Source organism: Bombus flavifrons, chromosome 5, assembly GCF_040668555.2.
Source record: "Bombus flavifrons isolate JBK064 chromosome 5, iyBomFlav1_principal, whole genome shotgun sequence".
Classification (NCBI taxonomy): Eukaryota; Metazoa; Arthropoda; class Insecta; order Hymenoptera; family Apidae; genus Bombus; species Bombus flavifrons.
In genome coordinates, this window is record NC_138446.1 from 5,966,032 (window position 1) to 5,990,729 (window position 24,698).

General features: G+C 36.5%; 1 long non-coding RNA gene across 1 annotated transcript; it reads left to right on the forward strand.

Annotated features, from left to right (window-relative positions):
• Positions 1 to 3,702: 3,702 nt before the first annotated feature.
• On the forward strand, positions 3,703 to 24,282 carry LOC138180006 (uncharacterized). Its single transcript, XR_011173182.1, has 3 exons — positions 3,703 to 4,354; positions 22,376 to 22,609; positions 23,153 to 24,282. It is a non-coding gene; the product is annotated as an uncharacterized LOC138180006 (long non-coding RNA).
• The last annotated feature ends 416 nt before the right edge of the window (positions 24,283 to 24,698 follow it).

Below are 24,698 nucleotides of genomic sequence, written 5' to 3' on the forward strand. Positions count from 1 at the left end.
TCGTCTCTGTGTATACCTGTTCCCTTATGGTGAGAAAGAAGATTCTCGTAGCCCTTCAGGGACGTTTGTTCGAAGCTTCAGTCTCCTTCTTTTCAGTTTCTTTCTACGCTAAGGCTATCTTTTGACGTGCCATGGCCAGTTCAACCTTCCGCGCCACCGTCTGCTCTCAATGGGGTGTCGCGTGTTTTTACAGTACAGCGTTCGAGGGATACCGCGACTGAATCCTACGAATGGAAGGAACGACCTTGAAGATTTGCGGGAATTCGTTCGTTCAAGAGGGACACGCTGGAGGAAACTGTCGCGCGCTGTGTGTTGATTTTATGGCGATTACGGTGGTGGATGTAGGGCTTTGAAAGTACTCGTTTAACTTGAGCGATGCTGACTTGGAATTTGTCGGTGTTTAAAAAACTGTTCCGGAAATTTTTAGTCGAATTATTTTCACTTTTAGACTAGAAACTTAAAATTAATCGTCGAATTTTTCGTACTTTTGATTATTTTATTTTCAGCTATTATCTGAAGAATTTTCACGATATTCTTTCGAAAATTTTACGATCCAAGAATCAAATTCTTATTAAATAATCTAAAGAATTGCAAAACTAACTTTTTTTACTTAATTACTTCATTTCTGATAATTCTTCCCTCATTTCCACAATTATGTAACTTTCCTCAGTCCACCAAACACCAAAATTTGCATGAATAAAATGCACGCGCTACTAACAGTTATCCCTCTACATTCTCTAAAAAATTCAACGAATCGAGTATCATTTTGAAATTTAATTTCCAGAATTCCAAAACGAAACGATTCCTCGCGATTCGATTACAATGCTCCATCCTTTTCCCTAAACCCTGGAACCAAGCTTCTCCAGTTCACCAAACATCAAAACCTCAACTTCGTGCGCAACATAAACCAGCAGTTGGTTTCCTCCTACATTTTTCCAAAAATTCAGCATACCGAGAACCAGCATTCGGACAAATTGGCCGAGCAATTACCAGCAACACATAACTCGTCAGTCCCCTGGAACATCAACCGAAGAAACGAGCGAGCAAAGGGCTGGCTACGAATGCATTTCTCACGATCCGCGTTGCGTCCAGCAGCGAGTGTCCGGTATCTGTCGGCTGTGGAGCTCGTCGTGCACAGCGAAGCGAGCGAAAGGTTCGATTTTTCCCTCGGCTTGGACTAGGCCACGGTGGTTCGTGGTAACGGAAGGCGGGCCCGTTCTCCTCGCTCTGACGACTCAATCGCGGTTCCAAGCCAACGAAGAAAATGATGAAGGCCGCCGATAAAATTCATGAGCCGCTCGCGGGGCCCCGAAGTAAGAGAGCACGCGAGCGATTAGCATAAAGGAGTCTCATTAGCAGCGGCACTCGCCGAAATGTCAATGCCTAGGCCGTCTCTCGACGTCCACCCGGAACCGTGTGTAACGTCCCTGTGGCGTTCCAACGGAAAAGGGCCCCGTTCGTGGCCACTCGAACGAGTAATCGACGAAGACCATCGTCCCGGTCCCGTCTTCCGACGTGCAGCGCACGGAACCTACATAATCGCGGCAACCTTTGCTCCTCGCGCGAATTCCCATTCCACGGATGCTTCTTTCTATGATTTTAGATCGGCATTCAGATTGATGGGCCTGATTGCATGAGATTGGAGCTTATTGAACGATGAACGAGGCTGATGCAGTGATTCAAAGAATACTTGTGATTTGGGGTGTTTGGTAGAGAGTGGAGGAGGATATGGTTGTCGACGAGTTCTGAGACGAGTTGTTCGGTAGCTACGCTGATAGAGAGGGGTAAATTGAAATGCAGCGGAGAACGATGATTACTGGTGTAATGTTTCAAATTTACATTGATTGCGATTATTCGTACTATCTTTTTCTGATGAATAAATTGGTGAAAGAGAGTTGTTTTTTGATATGTAGAATATTAATTATGTATTTAAGTAATGAAATCGAGAAGTTCATAAAATGTGAAGTTGATCGCTTTGCCTCTTAAGAGGCGCATACGGGAATTGAGGTTATTTCGTACATTATTTGAAGGCCGTATTACTAAAACAGGAAACAAGCATAAAAAGGCGAAATACATGTGAAAGGAAATAATAATATCGAGGAGTGGTAAAAAAGCGAAATGTCCCTTGGTTAAAGAAATTCTGCCACCTGAAAAGGTCACCGGGCGAAGCTGCACTGGTGGAATAACCCGTTTCCGTTCCGCGTGTCGAAGAGAGCGCATGCATGCGGCCGCGCGCGCGTTCATAGCGATGTTCGAGGGTGAAAAAGTCACGCGAGTACCGTAACAATGAGTCGTCATGGGAAAAGGTGGCCTTAAGACGGCGTCGAATGGACACTAATCGCAAATACCCGGCGGCGTAATCCTGATGAGGCTGTTGTTTGATTCATCGCCGTAGCCGGCACGTTGCTCGCCTCTCGCCGAACGATCGAACCTTTGTCCTCTGTCCCAGTTAATTTTACATAATTCATAATCTAAATTGCCGTTCACCGTAGCCATCGTGCGATTCACGTGAACGTTCGTCCGATGCTACAGGAAGTTCCAGGATGTTTAATGTTGAAAAGAAAGGATAATCGTTGAATTGAAAGGTATTATATGTGGGAAAAAAGTTCTTGACTTTGTGTTTTCTGATCTGCCGCACTGTATACTTCAGCTGAGATAGCTAACCGGTCTTTAAAGTGTTTATGTCGTTGAGGTTGAATTATTTGAATACGGTGTCGTTTGTTATTTTGTTCCTGATTACAAATATTAAAAAAGCATTCGAATATTTAAGTATTTACATTGGGTACAAGTTGTATTTCCTTTAAATATTTAAATATCTTTATCTTTGTAGATATATCATTTTAAAGTAGAGAATTTCTTTTTATATGTTTTCTGTGTAAAATCTAGCGAAGCATAAATCCTTAAAAGTTGAATGTTTCATAAGATGCGTCTTAATACTATGACAGCTTCTAAAGTGCGTATTCTCGTGAGTATCGTTGAGTTATTTGCTGTCTTTTATATTATTTCGTTCGGTAGAAACGAATTTAGAAAAATGGAAAGAAGAAGAATGGCGAGCGTAATATAAAGTTGTATCGATTAGCATAATATAATTAGCTACCGTGAAGGAACAAGCTCCAGCATACAGCCTGGAGGAATTATCGGCGAAGATAATGGATAGTTAGTTACAACAATATAACGATGTAATATAAATGTATCGCGCAATTAGCTATAGCATGAAGTTGTTAAAAGAGGCATTGTATACATGTAGCTATCGCAGCTTGATAATACCAACTAGCTCCGCGAAAAATTCAATTACTTTCTGCTCATAAACAACTCAAGCTGAACGTTAAAAAAGGAACAAATTGAAAACTTCGATACTTCGTTTGCCATATTTTAAACGCAAGTAGAGCTACTCCTTCACAAAACGAAGATGAATTATTAACTTTTGCAATCCTCCAGATTTTAAATTAAAAGTTATCTAGCCTACTAAAAAGGAATTTTAATTGCATATTAATAACTATAATTATCAGTAAAATAAAGTGTCAAGGTATTTTACCTAATCATGTTAAAAAATACAAACGATTTACCTATTTATTATTACAAGAGTGAACATAATAATATACGTTTACTAAATATTTAAATATATTTGCCGTAAATACCTTGTAATTTCTGTATACATCTCTGAATTCATTTCACATTTTACCAATATGAACATGACAGTCGTGTCTCATTAAATGTTAATGAATTTTTGAAATGTTTTACCTAGCACATACTTGGACTTAAAATTTTTCTATAGTATAGATTACGGACATACAAGTTCCTATAGTAAATGTTCGAATACTTTCATTAGGCAGCGTATATATCAGGATTCGTCCATGATTCGTCAAACAGCGTGATGCGTCAGTATTATTGAGAATTAACCCTACCTTTCTGCGGTAACACAGCGGCGGCAACGATCGTCGCAGGAGTCCTGGGTTTCAAGCTTATTTTTATTATCGCCTGCCGCGACACCCGCATATCCGGCGGCGCGCGGTCGTTCTTTCGTTTCGTTCGGATAATCCCCCTTTTCTCGGCGATTCAGTCGGCGAGATTCCCTACGTACCACGGCGGGAGCCTCAACCAGGCTATAATGACGCGAGATTTCCGATAATTTAACAATGTTCTTGTTATTGCAGGCGCTGGCGTCGCCGGCAGCGATCGTTCGATTGCCTATCGCGGAAATTCCAGCGTCTACGCTCTTGCGGGTGTACAAGAAAATGCAGCTGCGTGAGAAGAAGTGTATATTTTTCCGTGGGTACAGAAGATACCTGAGTGTTTAATTATGTGAGCAGAATGAAATTTTGACACGTCCGATTATGATCGAGAAAAAATTATGGTTAGACTTACAATCAAATTATAATGTAAATTTAATATATATATTTATTATATATAAATATGCAAATATATTATATATTATATATTATATATAAAATTATTTAAAATAAAATCATAATTAGAATGCGGATTTTTATGCATTTATGGAAAATTTAAAATATATATGTGGAAAATATATAAAGCATCTAAATCATATTCTCAAATCATCATATCATAAATCTATCATAGCCTCAAAGATATAAGTATGTGTTAAAAATCCGCAGTCTAAGCTTGGAATTGAGATAGATGGTTTAGAAATATTATTTTTATCATCTTTTTATTTACATCAATATGTATACAATGAAGGGCGTGCGTGTACAGTATGGAATTTTCTTTTGCAATTTCGAAAATTCCTAGCTACTATTCAGCTTGTAATTAAGCGGTGAGGCATTAAGTGATGTATCATTGATAGAAGCAATAAAATCCTCGCAATTTAGAAAATGCTTCTGCTCTTAGCCACAATCAGATTCGTTCTCATCAGCTTTTGTAATTAGTGATAATATATGCACGACTGATACAACTGAATACATGAACAGTTACTTTAATTCTTTAATTATCTTATCTACGCTTCGTTTAGACTTGTTCCTAATTAGACATTGATACATCGATAGCACGAAGTATTCGAACTGTTATGTTTCATTATCGGAACGCTACTTTTGCTTAACCTTGTTTGATCAATCGAATAAAATGTCTGAAGAATCGTGTCCATTTGCTTATTTTATTTGATCGCAATCCTAAGAATGTGGCTACTGTTCTACTTTGTTGGCAAAAAGTGTAGAATCATCGCTTTTGCAATACTTTCAATATAGTTTTCAAGTAAATACTGTTTGATGGGAGATAAATATTAAAAAATACTTATGATACATTGAAAGAGTATTTTAATAACAGGAATAAAAAGAAAGTAAATGACTTATAAGAAGTAAATAAATCGTTGGAAAATTGCTACTCATATAAGTTATAATGAACATTACATTAAACTTAAATTGATACAGACTTCGTTAAAGTAGTTAATTTCTTTCCTTTGGATCAGGAGAAGCTTCGCAACTTTTCGATCAATTTAAGTGAATCTGAAAGGCAATCGTTCTCATAAATCAATTTTCTCGCGAACTAGAAAGCACCTTATACTATTCTATAAAAATCTCATAAAATCAATTTTTAGTTGGAGAAATATCGTTGGAAAAATAGTAGAAGAAATCAACTATACAACTGATTCACTGACACGATAAAAACATACCAACTCAGCATCCGCGTAAATCAACGAATCGCCCGTGAATGACGATTATCCAACTCTACCATCATTCCCAATGACTCAAACTCGCAATTTCCTTAGCAATCGATCACCACGGGATTGATGGCATTCCACAACCAGCAGATCTAAACAAAATAAATTCGTGCACCTTTACACCCAACATACGCGCATGTCATCGCTATAAACGAGAGACTCGCGATCACGATTTATTCGCGATTGCGCGTCTTTCGAAGAAAGGGTTAAGGTCGACGCCGTTGGAATGTATCGTAATCGTAGAAATATTCGCGCCGTTATTGTTACGTCATCGATACGCGAAATTCTGTGCCGGTAACATTTGCTGATACAATCGAACGATTCTCTTCTCTGTGAATTGTGAAGCATGCCACGGCGAATTCTTGCTACAGCATTCGAAACTTACTGCGATCGAATTAAATCCCGACTCGTGTGGTCGCGTTCTGCTTATCCACGGAACTCGGAAATTCCTCAATGTTTGGATGTCTTGAGATTCCACTCGTGAATTCTTGGAAAATTCTGTTAGTAAATTAGTAGTTGCAAGAGAGGATTGATCGATATTAGTTTCTTTAAGCTTATTTGTTTTTTGGAAAATAATCTGAACATTTGTTTTTTTCTTTGGAGATTGTTACAAGTGAATAGTGCAATATGCACCATTTTTTTGAAACGTTTTGTTTTAACAAGAGAAATTACTGAAATATGTTGTGTTAATTTTATTTACATAGCGTTTTATATTATTTCTGCATTTTATCATTTTAAGGAAATTGCTGTTTTTTATGTGATTATATTAAGTTATGAGATTATATAGTAAATATTATATTTAACCTGAGTGAAGTTAATATAAACTTCACTAGAAATGGAAAAGAAAGTCACAATGAATGAAAATTTTAAATAATCAAAAGTATTTATACGTTAGATTCAATTTTCGAAAATTAAATAAATTTAGTCGACATCTGCATCTAAATATGCCAATGTTTCGGCGTCAATTTGGAATGCTTCCAGATCTTAAACAACACGAACACCAAGAAAAAGGAACAAATAAAAGGGAGAGAGGAACGAAGGTGTAAGAAGTTTCGATTTTCTCGGCGCGCATTGAATCACAGTTAAATCAAAGGGACGAGTAAATAGCCGATGCGGCGGGGCCCGCGTAGCAGGTCGGTGTTGATCCACTGATCCTTGGACAGGACCTCCAAGCGCGTTGGATTCCCTGCACGCGATCCCTCGCAGCGATGCGCCGCGTAACGTGTCGTTCGCTCGCGCCCTTCTCTTCTTTCGCTTCCACGAAAGACGAACATATGTAAGTTTAACGATCCGATAAACGTCACCGAGATAAACGCGGCTATTTTGGTTGGCCGTCCAGTTGTCTCGCATTTGCATTTGTTTCATAGGACCAAAGGAAAAGGAATCGAATGAGCACGATCGTCATTTAGATCTAAATTGTAATTTTTATAGATTACCACGATAATTACAACCAAAGCTAACGCGTGAATCTACTTGGTACAATGGCTCACGTAAGTATTGGAACTCTTACCTCAGACAATTTTCATGTATTTTATAAGAACTATAATTACTGGATACGAAATAGATTTTTCGAATAAGAATAATATGTTGACAAATATAAGTATGATCTGATCTGTCTATTATTAAATGGAATTAAGGTAGGTTAATTTGAGTGTAAATCAGACATTTTTCTTAGAAATTTTGATTGATAATTAGAGATGTAAGAGAGATGAGAGAGAGAAGTAAGTTTAAAATAAGTACGGTAAAAAGAATGTTTTCCAAAATAATTCAGCTCAAGAAGTAAAACATAAATTTGTATAGATCGGTTTTATTTATGACATGAACTTACTGCCAACCTACTTTCGACAAATAAGAAATAAATTTAGAACCATGGTTTCGCATCAATCCACGATCCAGTTTCTATTTATTTTAAGCTTTTATTATTTTGAGGGGCTAAAATAAATATTTAACTAGTAAAATGGATCGTATTAATGCATCTTCGGAAAATAGAACACTGGATACGTCCTCCTCAATCATTAAGTGCCTTCTCTTCGACTTCTAAACTTGTCCTCCTCGAAAGTTAAACGTGTAAGCACTCTCGTGCTCATCTTGCACACAGTACAGAGACAAACAATGTCATAACATAAAATGAATACGTTATGAATTTTTAAATTATTCGACGTACAACAACCACGTATAATGCTTAAAATTCAAGCACAGCTAATGGAGTTATAAGACTGAACGTTTATTACTAGGTATCGCAAGATCTGTGAACATTACGAAATTCAAAAGTTTGGATTTACAAGGGGAGCAAATTGGAAATACTATAACAAATCACATTTTATCAATATCTAATTGGTTATTCGTGATTCCCTATTAAATTCAATACGGTAATTTACACTGGATGTATATATGTTCTTTTTTAAAGAAAGTTATAGATGAACTATTCATCATCACGTTTAAAATCATCCTAGCTTGAGAATATCTTATACAGAATATGATTGCATGATTATCAAGTACCGCGAGTTCAAAGGTTGTCAGAGGCAGTTTTCCTTTATCTTGCAACCTCTTGCTACGTTGCATATTGCTGTCTTCCGTTCTTTCATTCTCCTTCTTTTACTTAGAACTATTACATTATATTATACACCATAGCGTGGTATAGAACGAGCGTAAAGCTTTGTCCTCAGTGAAGTTGAAAGTGAAACAATAACTGGTAAAAAAGAAAGGAGAAACCAAGATGAATGCATGAATGCAATATTTGTACAAAAAATATCTTTTAAGAAAGGAAAGGTATAATACATAAAAATGTACATTTATTTTATTTAAAACAGACTACTAATACTATTTACTGCTGAACCAAATCATCCATAGTTTACCAATCATGCTCCAAAATTACTTCCATCGATGAACTAAAAATTTTGAACCATTATTTATAACATGCATACATTTATAAGTAGCTGCCTTTGTAATTTCCAACAAATGATTCGGTTAAATTATCATCGTCGAATCGAGGTCTCCCTATCGAGGGTTTTCAATGTATTTCGTACTTTCTCAAACGTATTACATTACGGTGATATTCTAAAGCTCGCATATTCTAAAGGACAGGCGAACCGTACGTGGATACCGTTAAATCAGCAATATCGTAACTGAAAAAAAATTAAAAGCCAGTGCATATTCATTGAATAGGATGAAGTTTTACAGGAAGGGCCTTGCTTTATAGGCAGCGAGTGCCGATGTCGATCAGGGCCTCGTTGCGTGAACCTAATTTCCTTTATGCGTTACAGCACAGTGTTCGCCTACGCAACCGTGGGTGTTCGAAGTGTTGAATAATGCTTGTCCGGTGCACTCGTTACCACATACGCAGATATTCGGATAAGCACTCGGTAAGAAACGGCATTGTACAAAGGGAGATTGAAATCTGTGAGCATCAATCTCTAGATGAGAGTTCTTGGTTTGTGGAAGACTTTTTATGTAGCAATACTTTGAGATTTTTGTTTTATCTTTAACATTTTGATATTTCTTTTACAAAAAGTGGCATATACTCTCGCTTAAAAAAAAACTTTGATCTGTTTTAAAATATTCAAGCATTTTCTTATTAATTAATAACTGTATCGCACTTATTCTTTTTATACTAGAAAATCCAGTAGAATGAAAAGTCTCATTCTCGCGCAATTTCTCCAATAACCTGCAGCAAAGGATAAAATTAAAAAGAAAGATCAGAACTCTGATCCCCACGCCTCTCAATGATCCCTAGGTACCTTCGTTACTGTCGTTCAAGTCCAAGAAACTAAGATTAAGGAAGAAAAGCAGATCTTCGATTGCTGCCTTCACCTTCAAATTCAAACGTCAATCAACATTTTTCCAAACTAGCAATTACATACATAAGTACGTCACCAATCAAGTTTTCTCGAATTCCACGAGATGAACGATCGAGGAGTATGGTTTGCTCGCGTCTACAATCCGTTTTCGAGAGGTCACGGTCGCGCGTGTTCTCCAAGCGGACGCTGCTCGCACGATGAGTTCTCGATGTATGTAAGGCGGATGGCACCAATAATGGATGAACAGCGGCGGCTTGTAAATCCTTGGCCAAGCAGCGGCGACTACTCCGCGCTGACACGGGAGACTTCAACGTGGCTCGTTCTTCTTTGCCATTCAACTTCAGCCCGACGACGCGACGCGGCCATAAGAGCGACCAGATCCAAGATAGAGGCGATCTACAACCCAACGGAATAGTAAACACTCGGCTAGACTGGGATCCTAGCTCGTCCGACTTTCTTCTTTCTGCCTACACAATTTTACCTATTTGTTTATTTATTTAAAGCCGTATCCGCCTCAGTTTAGATTAATAGCGACTATTAATCATTAAAATTTTTGCCATATATAATCCATATTTTCGTTAGATGAAACAGTTATACTAATTTTTCTAGTTGAAAAACTTCTTTTCTAATTTATATCAAATAATTTGTATATTCGTTTTATAGAAATGTTCTCTTTTCAGTAAACATTACTATTATTACGCTATTTATTTTAATCGATCTTTTACCTTGAACGACTAAAATATTATATAATACTTAATATAAAACATTAGAGTTCCTATCTTAGAAAACATCGTTTAATATAAAATTAGTAATAAAATATAGGCAAATAAACGTACAGAAGAATAAGCTCGTAAACTTTCTAATTTCCGGAGAAAAAAATTCACAAATTCTTTTAACTTTCCAGTTATTTCTCGGAGAATAGCTATCTCTCTAACCATACTTGAATACCTATTCTGCCAATTTTCGTTCGATCGATAGCCAGGTTAAGTGAACTCGAATGTATAATCGGATGAATAACGCGACTGCAATGCGAAAGCAGAGGCAGAAGAAGAAGAAGAACAGGAAGGGACACAGTGGCAGAAAAGATCGAGTACAATCGGCGGCGGAGCGACAAGTGGCTGACGACTTTATTTTTAGTGGCGCCGCTGCAGCACCGCCGCGATTATTTCGTTGGCAAAAAGCTGCCGTGATTATTGTCGAAATGCGGCAGGAACGTTATTGCGAGCGATTATCTCTTTGGGCGCGGTGACAATTTGCTTTCAAGCGCGCATCAATGCAGTTCTCGTTTGCGATATTGCGAAGGTAAATTTCTTTCGTTTCATAGAGATGTAATGTCTTTGATCAGCGCCGAAAAACGGAATTTAAAAGACGGTATTGATATAATTTTGGAGGCAATGCTTCATAGATAAAAAGAAAAAGTGGTAACCCTATTGCTTTTATATGCCTAGTGTTAAATTTATTTAATTAATTACTTAATTTTATTTTAATGTATTGAACTTTAATGTACATTTGTATCTTAATATACCTTTATACCTTTATATCCTATATAGCTTTAAAAATTACAAAATACAATCTAAGATAAAATGCAGTAAGTTAATCCAAACTATCGTGTCACAATGCAAAGTCATGAGATTGATTGAATTTTAAATTTCTCATAAATATATAAATATCTGCAGTTTAATCATAATGTCGTCGATGAGAGAAGAATCTGACGAAGGTGTATAAATAAAGCTTTTACTATCGAATATATCGATTCCATGCACCGTTGCACTCGGGCAAGAATTTAATTCAATCAAAAAAGGCGTGGAACTGAATTCGATTGAAGGCAAGGATAAAGAGAAGAAAATTCATTTTGCCTGCATTCTAAGCCGCGCCATGTCCATCTCTGACAATCCTTCTTCCTTCTTCTGTCTCTCAGCTGACGCTTTCAGAAATATTTGCTGGCAATTACTCCCGAGGCCTTTAAGTGCCACGGAAGAAAGAGGAGCAAGAAAAGGAGCAAGGAATCCGCGTGCATAACGTCGACAAGATTTATTGTCACGCGACCAGATTACGAGATTCCGGTCCACGGAATACATCGAATGCCCCGTTAACGTTGGCCAAAAAACAGCCGTAAAAATTTTTCTGTTCTTCCGTATATTTGCTCATATACGATTTGTTTGCAATATCTATCAAGTCTAATTAACCGGAAAATTTGATTAAAGCGATCTTAAATTTCTACGTGTTTTTCCTTTTTTTGATCCTCCAATTCATTGTACTGTAATTTCACTTTCGTTATGATCGAACAAAGTCGTTTTATAACGACTTTAGAAAATTCTGAGCATAACGTTGAAACAAAAAGTTATGTATGTACGATTAATGATTCTTTCTTATTTTCCAAATTTTAACAAGTTTTCTAACGATAGAGAAATACAATTCGGTCAAAAATAATCCAAAGAACAGCAGTAGGTTCTAGAAGAAAATTTTAGAAAATTTAATTTTCGTTTTAATCAACAAAAAGAATCGATGGCGAGAAAATTTCAATTTATTCTACGACAGTGTGCAAACCTTAATTAGAGGGATTCGCAATTAGAAGACGTTCCAGCGACTAAAGGAGCTGGCGGTTTCACCCTTGCCCCGTGTCAGAGTGTCTGAATTCTACCGAACGATCTCTGGATTCTTCGCTAATTGTACCCGCGAACCGGAATGCTCATTGTTCGGTGAAAGCAAAAAGGGAGGACACGTTACGTTTGGACGATAGCCCTTTCTGCGTCTCGGTTTCATTATTTCTCTTTCACTATCGCGCATATGTCGCATACCGATCCGATCGCCGCTCGACTCCAATTTCCCGCAAATTTCTGTGGAATACTGCGTGCACGGGATGAGATAAAGGAAGCCAGAAGAGAAATGGTTCTTCAGGACAATGGTGGACCATTGTATGCGATGCAATTAATCGAAACGACCGCATTTTTCATTCTTTTACTTTTCTCATAATATTTTCTTTCGTAAATCGGTTATTAATGTAAGAGATGACTTGTGATAAAATTGTGCGAACTGTTTAAAGTAGTATTTAAAATCAATCAAAAAACAAATCTATAAAGAATTACAAGAACTTTCCTCACAAAGTATATTAGTTTCTAAAATAAGTTTTCGTATATTAGAGGAAAATCACTAAATCTTCGACACGATATTACGTAAACTTAGATCATCAAATTAAAGAAAGACACGAAAAGATCAATCTATTAACTTTTAACTCAAAAAACAAAAAAACTTCTATTAACAACACACATACTCATCATCTTTAATAAATACCGATATATATATAAACAAAAAGCCCATGTTAAAATATATACTTATCTTCCCCTTAAAATTCCACAAATTTCTTACGTTAACTAAAAAAATTCGTTCGATCAACCCATTACGCCACTTGCAGTATCTTCCGGCGCTCTACCAGTCTTCTCACAATCATCCCATTCCCGCGGATGACTCAATGCATCTCCAATAGTTGGACTAACGTTGGTAGTACCTTCGTTCGTATAGCCGGGAACGGGTCACGGCGATTCCTATCGTTCCAGAAGAATTTAAATTACTTCGACCGCCTAACGCGTCCGTCGCGTAAACTCTCGATCGAGCCTCACCCTCTCTGTCTCCTTCCCTCCCCTTTGGTTCTCGAGCCACTTCCGGCTTCACGCTTCTTTCAACACCGTGTTTATCACGCGGAATGTGACGGAGGCACTCGAAATGCACGTAAACTGGCTTCCAGGATAGCCCATGCTGGAGCATTGACTCGGTAAATAAAACCACAGAGAGCTCGGCTTTGGATTCTGGCTCCCGTTATCTCTTATCGACTGCATGGCCACCCTCTAGTTCGTAGTTTTGCGAAAAAGATTGAGCAGTAAAGATAACGGGTCTGCTCTCTACCTATTTCGTTGTCCTCTTGTAACGATTACGAGTCATTCGAATCGTTATCGTATATTTGCTGGAAGAATTCACAGCCTCCGCCCGATGTTTTGTGAAATGTCACTCGGCACGAAGAACCAACGCGATACGACGCCGGAAACCGACATCGACCACTGAATATCGACCTTCAGTTCCCACTGAAACACGCTATAAAATGTTGTTTAGATGGTTTCGAATTTCGAATGATTTTGTATGGGTGAGGTAGAGTGGTATATTTAGGAGAAATAGACTTTAAAATGAAGTTTCAGCGAGAAATTGAAATGGCAAACGATGTACAATCGGACACCATTTATTGGAACAGAATTGTAGGTAATGTTCGATTAACTGAACTCATGCTGGTTAAATTTATTTATCTGAACGTGAGTTTCTATTGAGATATAAAAGAGAAATATTAGCGGAAAAGATTGGTGAACTCCTATATAATAATGAGGTGCAATTATATAAACTATTTATACCTGGGTAAGTTCAGGTAAATGAAGTTCTACCACAAGTGTAAATTTTCAGTTAGAAACTAAAACAAATTTTAATAGAAACTTTCCAGATGTAAATATTTTCGATATAAATGGAAAAACGTATTTCTATTAATTTTGACATTTTTTAACGCTAGCCAACAGTTTAACGTTAATAGACGTCACATGACAGCCGGAAAAGGAAAGAACACAGGACTGAGGCAAATAAGATTTTTTATTTCCTTGAAGTTCAGTAATTTCTTTGTGTACCACATTTCCGTCCTATCGCGCCTTTATCGCCGGTACTTCCGTCACGGTAACGACCTCCAAATTACACGCGTTCGCTCTGAACAATTCCGTGTGAATACGGTCTAACGCAAGAAAAGCCAGTCGACAAATTTTCTCTACTTTTCAATAAAGTTCAACACGTGAAATTGACAAATGACGAGGATAAAAAGAAGAGATAATTATGCCACTGTCTTATGATGCCATATGCACCTTCAACTTAGAAACGCAAAAAAATTATTCACTGTGTTCACTTTGTTTGTGATAGTAACTGAAAACGTATTTAACTTAATGATGCACATTAACCATTTCCCAGATTACCGTAGAATTGCGCAACATAGATTGCTTCACACGTAATTATTAACGTAGATTGGATTTAAGATAGAATTGTACATTAACATAGAATATTCAACATAGATTGCTTCAACGTAATTAATAAGATTTATTACGTATAAATATTTTAATTCATATGTTTCGATACACGTAGGCCAAAAAATGAAAGATACTGTAATATCTTTCATGTAGATATGCGCCGAAAATTTTCACATATCAAGTATGATTGATGTATATCTCTCGATGATTCATCCATACAGGATGTCTTAGGATTTGAATCCAGCTAATGATGATCTTGTCGCTTTCGTTATTGATACACGCCAATGAACATTTCATTCGAAGAGCTTGTCAGTAGTGTTGGAGCTAACTAATCGTCCATTAAACACTTTTATGACATTTATATCTTTTGTGCTACCATATTTCTAGTCGAATAATGTTTTACTTTAATATGTAAACAATCTTTTTAATTAAACGTTTTAAAATTTAATGCGTTAGTATATTTAATGACCACATTCATCGCTGAGAAGATCATTCCTTATAATATTGGTAAAATACTAAATTAAAATAATAAATTTATTAACATATTGCGAAGAATATGAACAATTCAAACAGTGCAGTAATCACACGACGTAATAAAGGTTCATGGTCCTTTTTATTAAAGTTTCTTTGAGATATTCTATGACCATTCTTTTTCCTTTCTTTACCTTCGGAAGTATAATTCATTCTCGTGCCTGCACATTGCGTCCTTGGATTACTTAGAGTTCTCGACGTGATCGAAAACGGTCGCATTTGTCAGGATAACGGAGCTGTAGACGGCAGCCATTTGGAATATTAGATCGAGGAAGAAAGAATCAGTTGGCAGCTGAGGTAGTTCAATCTGCTAGAAAAGTTGTCCAAAGAAAACTGTTATTCTTCTCTGCTGAATTCTACAACTTTTCTAGTTACTGAAATAGGATTCATTTTTCTTAGAATCATTCCATATTTCACACCTGCAGATGATTTAAATTTGATGGAAACGAGAAATGTAGGACAGACATTTTGAACACAGCAGTGGCAGACATCTGCACAAATAATGGGGCAAATTATTTTTCCTAGTTCATATTACATTACCAAATGCTAATCAATCATTATTTTTGAATCAACACATTCGAATCAGTACCTGTAAACCCTATAAATAAATTCCTTTAATATCCATATGAATAAACTTTCTTTAACTCTTTCTTTCAATTGGACTGTAACATCTACCTAATTATTATCAACTTCTAACCGTATACTTAATTAAAGTCTAACTAAATTTTCTGTAATAAATAAATAACTTCTCTTCACAGTCTCCTCAACTTTTCTCTTAACCATTCAACGTTTAACTAATTATATATACTTCACGTCTAACCATATATTTAACTTCAACTTCTAATCTCCAAACTTGCGCAAACCATCAATTAACCATCATATTAACGACCAAGAGAATTAAAAAAATCGAAGCTCGATTCGAAGGCAAACACGTGATTATAGCCATGGCGGTTCGGGAACAAGGCGCAACAGATGTTCGGGCGGCGCAACTATAATGGAGATTTCACCGTGATAATGACTTATTGTCGTCTATTGGCATAACGGTGCCGGGTGTTCGTCCGCGACTACAAGGGACTTGACTTTTCACCCTGAAAGGGGACGAAAGGCTCGGGAGCGCGATTATCAAAGGTCAGCCGGATCGTTAGCCGCGACTCCCGTAAATCGGCGTAGGTCAGTGAATCGCGAATCAGCGGCAACCGCGCCGCTCGTGCGAACGCCGTTGACCCGATTTAAGGGAGTTTAGAACGCGATCCTTCGAACAGAGATCGCCGATCGGTGATCATCAACCACAGGATCCATTCTATCGATATCCTCCGGCTGTTCTCACGCTGCGACGATTATCCAACGACAGCAACGAAATCCTGTCTTCGACTTCGCTTTCTAGGTAGCCTCGAATCTGCATCCATTCTTTTCGTGACATTTTTGTCAGAAAAGGAGAGGAGATCAAACGTTATAGGAGAGGATGTAATTAGTGAACAGAGAATATCTATGTGTTTACAGATAATACATTTATAAAGTTACTCATGAAAAATTTGTTCGTTTTCAAAAATTTTCGAGAAGAAACTTTTTTCTAAAGAAAGATAATTTGAAACTGATGTTATTTAAAACGCTATCCTTTAAGATTCACCAATTTGTATAATTATTCTTACTAATTATTAAATTATCTTTACTGCATTCGAAATATTTTCAAACTAAGGAATATTTTCCGAAATTTTCATCTTTTATAGGGCATTTAATCATTCAAAATGGTTTTCGAATGAATATCATACGCAATGCGGTAGACAGAGTTCAAAACCATTTCGAGCAGACAGATTAGATTAACGCACCTTCTATCCGAACGTTCCCATTGTTCTTCTTTTCCTGTACCTTCGTTATTTAAACGTTTGATTGATGGATTGGTATATTTGTCGCTTGGAATGGTGTCGTGGTTTTTCTTTATCAGCAATAAATTGCGACCTGCTGTCAAACTGACGAATTGATTCTCGTTTTGACGAATATTGAACGTGTCCTTCAAAACGACTGACATGAAGAATCCGATTCAGTTTGTTATGGAAACGAACGGACATTTAATACCAAATTCTGGACATATCAATAGAAACTATGTTTTTCCAATGTTTTAATCAAATTGAAAATATTGAATTTGTACAAAGATATTATATTGCACAAAGACACTAACACAATTTTTTCTTCAATTTAACTCTTTCTCCATTTTTGATTCTTCGTCCATTTTTAACGTAGTTTCCAAAATTGTATTTACTACTTGTAAAAACTCGCAGTATCCAAAATCACAGAAAATTTAAAAGTTACTTCTGCAAGCTAATTCTTCAAGCAAGTTGACAAACTTAATTTCTTTCGCTCAAACTAAACAATCTCCACCGATCCGATTCTCCATCACCCTCTTTCTCCTATTCCCATCGATCAAGTGTTTCGCTATTTCCCATCAGCGAGCAATCAGCCGTCTCTTCTTTCGATCTTCCGTTCAACCTGCTCGTCCAATTGGCAGCGTCTCGAAAACTGCATCGGAAACCGGCCGGTCAAAAATCGCGATTAGCAAGTATCGCATATGAAAACCGTCCGCGGACCCATTCAAGCTTCCTGCCGATCTAACAACCGCTCCAAACCTCAACCGTAACAACGTCGCGTACATTATACTTAACGGACGATCGATCTACGTGTCTCGATAGCCAGTCATCCATCCAAGACGAAACAAAACGTGGTCGGTCGGTCAGCCCTTCCTACGATCCTAGACAACGTCGTAAAACGGTCGGTTTCCTGCGACAACGAGATCCTGGCTGAAAACCCATAAATGGACCCCATTGCTATGCCGAAAACCGCTCGTTTCTCGATCATCTTTCACCGATTCAGGTTCTACAAGTCGACGTTGCTTCTCTTAGCCGTAAGATCGGATGTTATCGAAGACGATCGATCGTACAACATGCGTGCGCAACACACGCGTCCCGCAAACTGCTCTTTACGACCTGCCAAGACCTCGCCTCGCCTCCCCTTGCCTCACCTTGCCACGCCTCACCTCAATCATCCGGTAATTACGATCGCCGGTCGTCCGGAACCAATTACCCCGCGGATTTTTATCGATATAGCTGGACTTTCGCATCGCAAATAACGTAACCTGTAACCGATAAACCGGCACGATGTCGCGTTGCGATGCCAGATAGCTAAATTTTCGCAGTTCCTTTTTAACCTTTTCGCAGGAAACGGAGTACTGTATGATACGACGCGATGCTTAACGTAGACATCGTAATGTAACCGATTTCGCACGGATTGAAAACTCAATCCATTGCAATGAGTTTTTTTTTAAATTATTGAACTAGTCTAGTTTTCGTTGCCATATGTTGTAGTATGCACCTTTTTATACCAGCAATTCGTAAAAATTCGATATTTTATCCAAATTTCATATCTGTTCACTTTCTGTCTGATTAAAAAATTGAATATCGACATTTGTTTCACTTCGCCTATAACAATTTTCAGAATGATAACTGTAACTTAAAACGAATTTTAATGAGCAAAATATTACTTATGTATGTAGGATGGATTATGTAAAAATTTATGTAAATTATGATTGTGCTTTAGTAAAATATACGAAAATATTGTAACTGATAAATTAAATTCCAGTAAATTTGTCTAAGAAATTAATTTTTCTAAACTTGATGTTTCATAACAATTTCTAAAAACGTAATAATTATTAAATAGAAATAATTTTCAACGAAAGCTATATCTATTAAAATATTGTGACATTTTTCGAGCTTTAGTAATAAATTGAACTTTCCGATTGAATGATACTCCGATGGACTTTCATTGCTTAGGTTTCTGCGCAATCAGTTGACCAGCTTTTAATGATTTCGTCATACCATTATTTCAACATTGTTCAATTCGTGGAATGATTGCGAATAAAAAAAAGAATCGTCTTGTCATGGTCGGATTATGAGTTTTGCTTTTTACGACGCTCGATTGACGATGTTTAAAGGGAATTTCGAGGACGAGTGGGCCATGGCCCACATGTTCTTGTAAATATTGGCTTTTTCGTGCATAAATGACTACGTGTGAACAACACGTACGATTTTTTTCGTTCTAAGTTTCAATTCATTCTTTTCTACGATTAATGAATTTCTATAGAAATTGTGAGATATCATTATTTGATTGTAACTAAATGTTATAGATATTATTAGATTAATTGTAAGATGTTATTATTAGACTGTAACGTATAAGATGTTTAATTCAATCGTGTTTCACCAAGTCAATTGATTTAAAAAAAATGTATTTCTAATTAGAAAAGTTTAAAAATTGGAATCGTATATAAAGTTAAAAATATCGTTATTATTATTACAAAGAATGATTTATAATGTCAAATAAATTGGCGGGTGACGTGTCTTATGCTTCTAAAAAAAAAAAAAGAAATAGGAAAATTACGCACAGATATTAGGAGTACCGAGAAGTCCTTGTGTCACTTTCGATATTAAGTAAACGTCGATTGAATAAAGCAATTAAACGTTAATAAAAGTCAAACATTACATCAGGGTGAAATACAAATATCAGGGCAAAATTCATCAAATGTAGTGAATATAAATTTCAATATACATATTTGCAAAATCTTGCACAGAAACCTGAGTTCTAAATTATATAGACATTTATGAATTCTAAATACGACCCAGTGAAATCAAACATTCGGAAGTTAGATTAAATATTTAAAACTCCATTATCTATATTAAAACTTCATCAAAACCTATTCGTTCTCCTAGAATATTTAGATAATCGTTTTTGTCCTTCTCTTGAAAAGTTAACTTACCTAGAAGCACTCTAGCTACCTATTATCAAACAGAAATTGCTCGAATATTTTTCTAGTCGAAGTACTAAAAATCTATAAAGAATTTACTTATGCAAGAATTTTTGAAAAAGTCTATTTAAGCTCAGAAATCAGCTAAATTTCGTTACAAGAAATTAAAAGATAATACTGAAGTTGGTATTTTTAGGATAAAAATGATAGAGATGTGATTTTTAAATTAAATAAAAAGATCTATTATTTGTCGTAATTAACTTAAAATATACTGGTTCCTTTGTGATTTTCTATGATGAAGGTAAAAAATGTAATAAAAGTTGGATAATTTCGTGCAGAATAATTCTACAAAATTTCAGTGAAATTTATCTTACAAATTTTTGAAATATTTTTCTTTACAATAAAGAAATCTTGATATAAACTTTTATACAAATATTCAAAAACTGTGATATTCCAATATTTCCAGCGTAAATATTCCAGAATGTTGTACTTTCAAATAAGAAAGTATTCCCAAACAAATGTCACAACAGAAATTTCGACTTTCCCAGTAGATGTAACTATCCTCTTAAGTAACACGAACAATTCCACGATATTACGTACTACATAAAATTGGGATTAAAACTATTAAAACATTCTATTAACCTACGCAGTCATGACTCGTTATGCATATTCAGCTTTTAACATCCATCAAGCTTCTTATATCTTATAAACCAGCGTAGTACAAGCATACAAGCTACATAGTAGCCAACTTTAGCCATTATCGAGTCGCCGGCTCGTTCAATTTCGCGCCATTGATGAGGCCCCGTTGATGAACTTTTATTGATGAGTTATACCGTACAGAGCAAAAACCATCGAAAGAACTTGCTACTTTTCATCGATCGTTCTTTCATCGCACCTGCCGTTCATACGTCGCCATTATTCTCACTACAGTGGTGATTTCACGCGACCATGGTGCACATGGTTCATCGATGAAAAAACACCGCAGACATCGTCGAGACTGTGCTCGCTATTAATCTAGAAAACTAGCAAAAACCGGGCTACGAGACGTCCTCGTCGATGGAATTGTTCACGACGTGGAGCAACCCGCCGCGCTGAGGAAACGGAAAAAGGAGATTCGTCTCGCGCGTCAATCGCTTTTTCTGACACGAGACACGATTCTTTCAGGCCACTTTGTAAGTCAGCAGGAACTTCACTCGAAAAATAGGGCGCGAACGTACGTATGATATAGAAAAATTATCATTCTTCTGCGAAAAATTTGTTAATTCCTTAACGGATAGGAAACCTTTCAATAAATATAAGTAAAAATAAGAAAGGTGTTAGATATACGGCGAAGAAAAATTATTTTTCTCATGGAAATAATTATTTTATACGTATCTTACTAATGTATAATGTATCTCGTAGTATATTTTGTGTAAACGATTTCTTCGTGACTATTTCGTAAATCTACAATTCTATTTATATATAAAGATAGAAAATAAAAGATATACATAATGGAGACAGTGATATATAATAAAGAAGAATTAGTTTTTCGTGGAACATTTTTTTTATATTGTATTGTAATAATATTAGATTCATAACTGTTTCATAATACAAAGATGGGAAGAAAGGAAGTTCTCTATCTTTTTGATGCAAGATATATTTTTATCGTGCGCGTAAGATAGATTCGCGCGTAGATTTCGTGGAATTGAATTCGGAATATTGCTTGATACTGCCTCTTAGCTTTCCCTTTTCTTGTTTTGTCTAGTTTCTTTTTTCGAAGGCTATAGTCGATGGTATATTACTGGTTATAGGTAAAAGACAAGGGACTCGTTAAAGAATCTTCACCTTCGACGCTTCAGGCGAAAACAGGTAGAAACGGTGGTTTATGACTGGCCTAGATGTTCTCGGGGAAAACCTGTGATTGGTCAGAATAGCAGGTACTTCTGTAAATTACTTAATTTCGCCTCCAAGATTCTGTAAGGAAGTGGAAATTGTATCGAGGTTCCTCGTCTCTCGGTTCTCTGGTATTTCAGAACAAAGTGAGAACAAATTACAGTCGTATCTATTTTTCTCTTTTCTTTTTATCTCTATACACATATTGTATTTATCACAAAATCTAATGTTATCTAAGGCGCTATCCAAGAATATCTAAAAGTATAAAACTACCAATCTCGCTTATTTAAAAAAAAATCAATAAAGTTAAAAAGTAATATAAATATTTTATTATCCATACAAGATCTTTAATCTTATTCAGTCCAAAAAGGATCAAACGAACTTTTCCAGTCTTCTTCTCTTTTTAATTACTGTCTATTAAGACTGACACGACGTAAAACAAACATCTAGATTGTTTATGTGAACTCATACTTTTATGCTACTAAATTATTTACTAAGTATTATAATGAGTATCACATTTCGAATATTTTATGTCTTTGCATATTACCCGTACTCTGTACATTTTTGCATCTTTAAATTTTCCATAAATGCATAGAAATCCGCAATCTATTAACTGTTCTAAAAATTGCGACTTTTTTGTGAAACCTTCTTAACATTTTTAATGTAGTTGAACATCAATTTTCCGGATCCACGAAACAAGGCAGAAAGAAGCATCGGTATATATACAGTTTGAGCGTCACAAGGAGCGCGCTGTCTTTCCTCTTGAGGTGTACAAAGAACAAACAGAGAGCGGGTCGCGTGGTACATGCCGGATTCCCAAACGTGATGAAACACAGCCAGGACATTGACATCGCGCCGGATGACGAACTTCTAACCGAGAGGAGCTCCAGGAAGTGGACAGGTTCGTTCGTTTGATGTTCGAGAAAGGTTGAAAAGCAGCTTGTCGATAGGTTGAGGCGGAAAATTTTAGACAAAAAAAGAGATGAAAGAGGGAAGATGTTGGAGCACGAAATTAGAATAAACACGATATCTGTGGTTATGATTAATATTCACTATCGTACTATAATCACGAACACGATGAATCACATTTTATTTCGTTCGTAGAAGAACAATTTTAAAATTCAACATGGTCTTAACCAAATTCATATGAAAACCATCTTTCTATTAAAAACATTAGTAACTTTACCTATGCGAACTAATATTAGTTAAATGAAATTAACAGGACAGCTAAACTAAAATTATTCATTTCTTATGAAATATTGTGGACTTATCACTGTTTATCTGTAAAAGGTTTGTATATTCGAATCTATCGAGTTACTTTCTTCTGCAACTATTTTAGGTAAAAATATTTCTTTTTATCTATCAACTAACGTAAAAGCCGAAAAATTAAGAAAAATAGGCACATCATACTTAATTATATTATGGGACTATTTCTATTGTGTAGAAATTCTAACGGTGGAAGAAAAGAAAAGGAAAATGTTTCGGGTGATGGTCGAAGAACGAGTTGAAGGCACCGGAAACACTTCACGTGGAAGTACGAGTTCAATTATCAGCGAACTCGAGAGCCACGAGCACCGCGGTTAATTAAGGCTTGTTGTACAATCTCGTAAATTTAGAGTAACGAACTGAAGGAAGAAGAGGGAAGGATGGGAATGGGGAGACAAACGTTGCTGGTTAATCCTGCGGGAACATTTCGTTGGGCGTTCATTGGAAAATTGCTACTGGCTCATCGAGTGGTTCAGGTGTGCGGTAAAAATATTTCAGTGGTAGCTGGTTTATTGGTGGAATTGTTTTTTATCGCGCTGGTTTATCTTTTAATTCAATTAGTATGGAGTTTATTTCGAGGTTGTTGACTTTTATGTTTCTTCTTTTCGAGGAAGATATCGAGGAACAACGTATATATATAGTAGATAGTGCGCTACACTAATTATCCTTTGCAGTAGTAATTGAAAAAAATCCGAAAATATTTTGAGAGTAAATTTTAAATATTATATATTAACTTCAATTGTGTGTTTGTGTCTACGTTAACAGTTAATAATAAAAATAACGTCAAGATGAAGCAATTTTATAAAAATACTAAGAGATGTACTTTTCATTAGTTCCTGTGTTTCAGAGATTCAACGTTAGATAAAATTGCCCACAGAGCGTCGTAGTTAAAAAATCGTGACTAAATCTTACTGTCTCATCCGTGTCTGATAAATTGTGTTACGTAATTTACAAGATGTATAAATTTTGAGACATGCGTCTACCTACACACCAAGGTATATCAAATACATATAAATGTTCAACATAAAGATCTTACTATATTTTTTTACTTCTATATTCGTTTCAGTATTTCAACAAATAAAAATTCATTGAAGTTCACATTAATTTTCCAAAAGCACCTCTATTTTGTTCATTTTCGCATCTTTATATTTCCTAAAAATACACAAACATCTCCATTTAGGTAACAGACTCGAAGCTAGCACTCTCGATCACGAGGGCAGCGAATCGAGCCGGCGACAGCGGCGTCTATTCCTGTTCCGTGAATTATCGATCACATAGTTCTTCTATTTCAGAAACGCAGGCTCGTGCGAGAGGTCTAGGCCCTCCTCTATCCGATACATTCGCCCGTTTACTCTCCATTGTATCGGCGACGCATATCGCGATATGGTTATCATTCATCGGTGGCTAACAGTACCCCGAGGACTGTTGCCAGGATAGGAGCGTCTGAGCTCTACCACGCTTATATACCTGCCTCCTCTCTCGATCGTATCGCGGCCATACTGACTGGTACCTGCTGATATTTTACTGTCAACCGATGCTTCCGAACCGTTGTCCTGGGATCAGATTGTTTACCGACACCGGCTACCGAGAATTGCGAATGATACGTGCCCTCCTCTCCTGTCCACCATCTTTTCTTGGCCCAGTTCCACTCTGTTGGTCACCTCTTTTCACTGTTGCTTATTGGGTTATTGGACAAGAATCGAGACAGCATTGTTGGAAGAAAT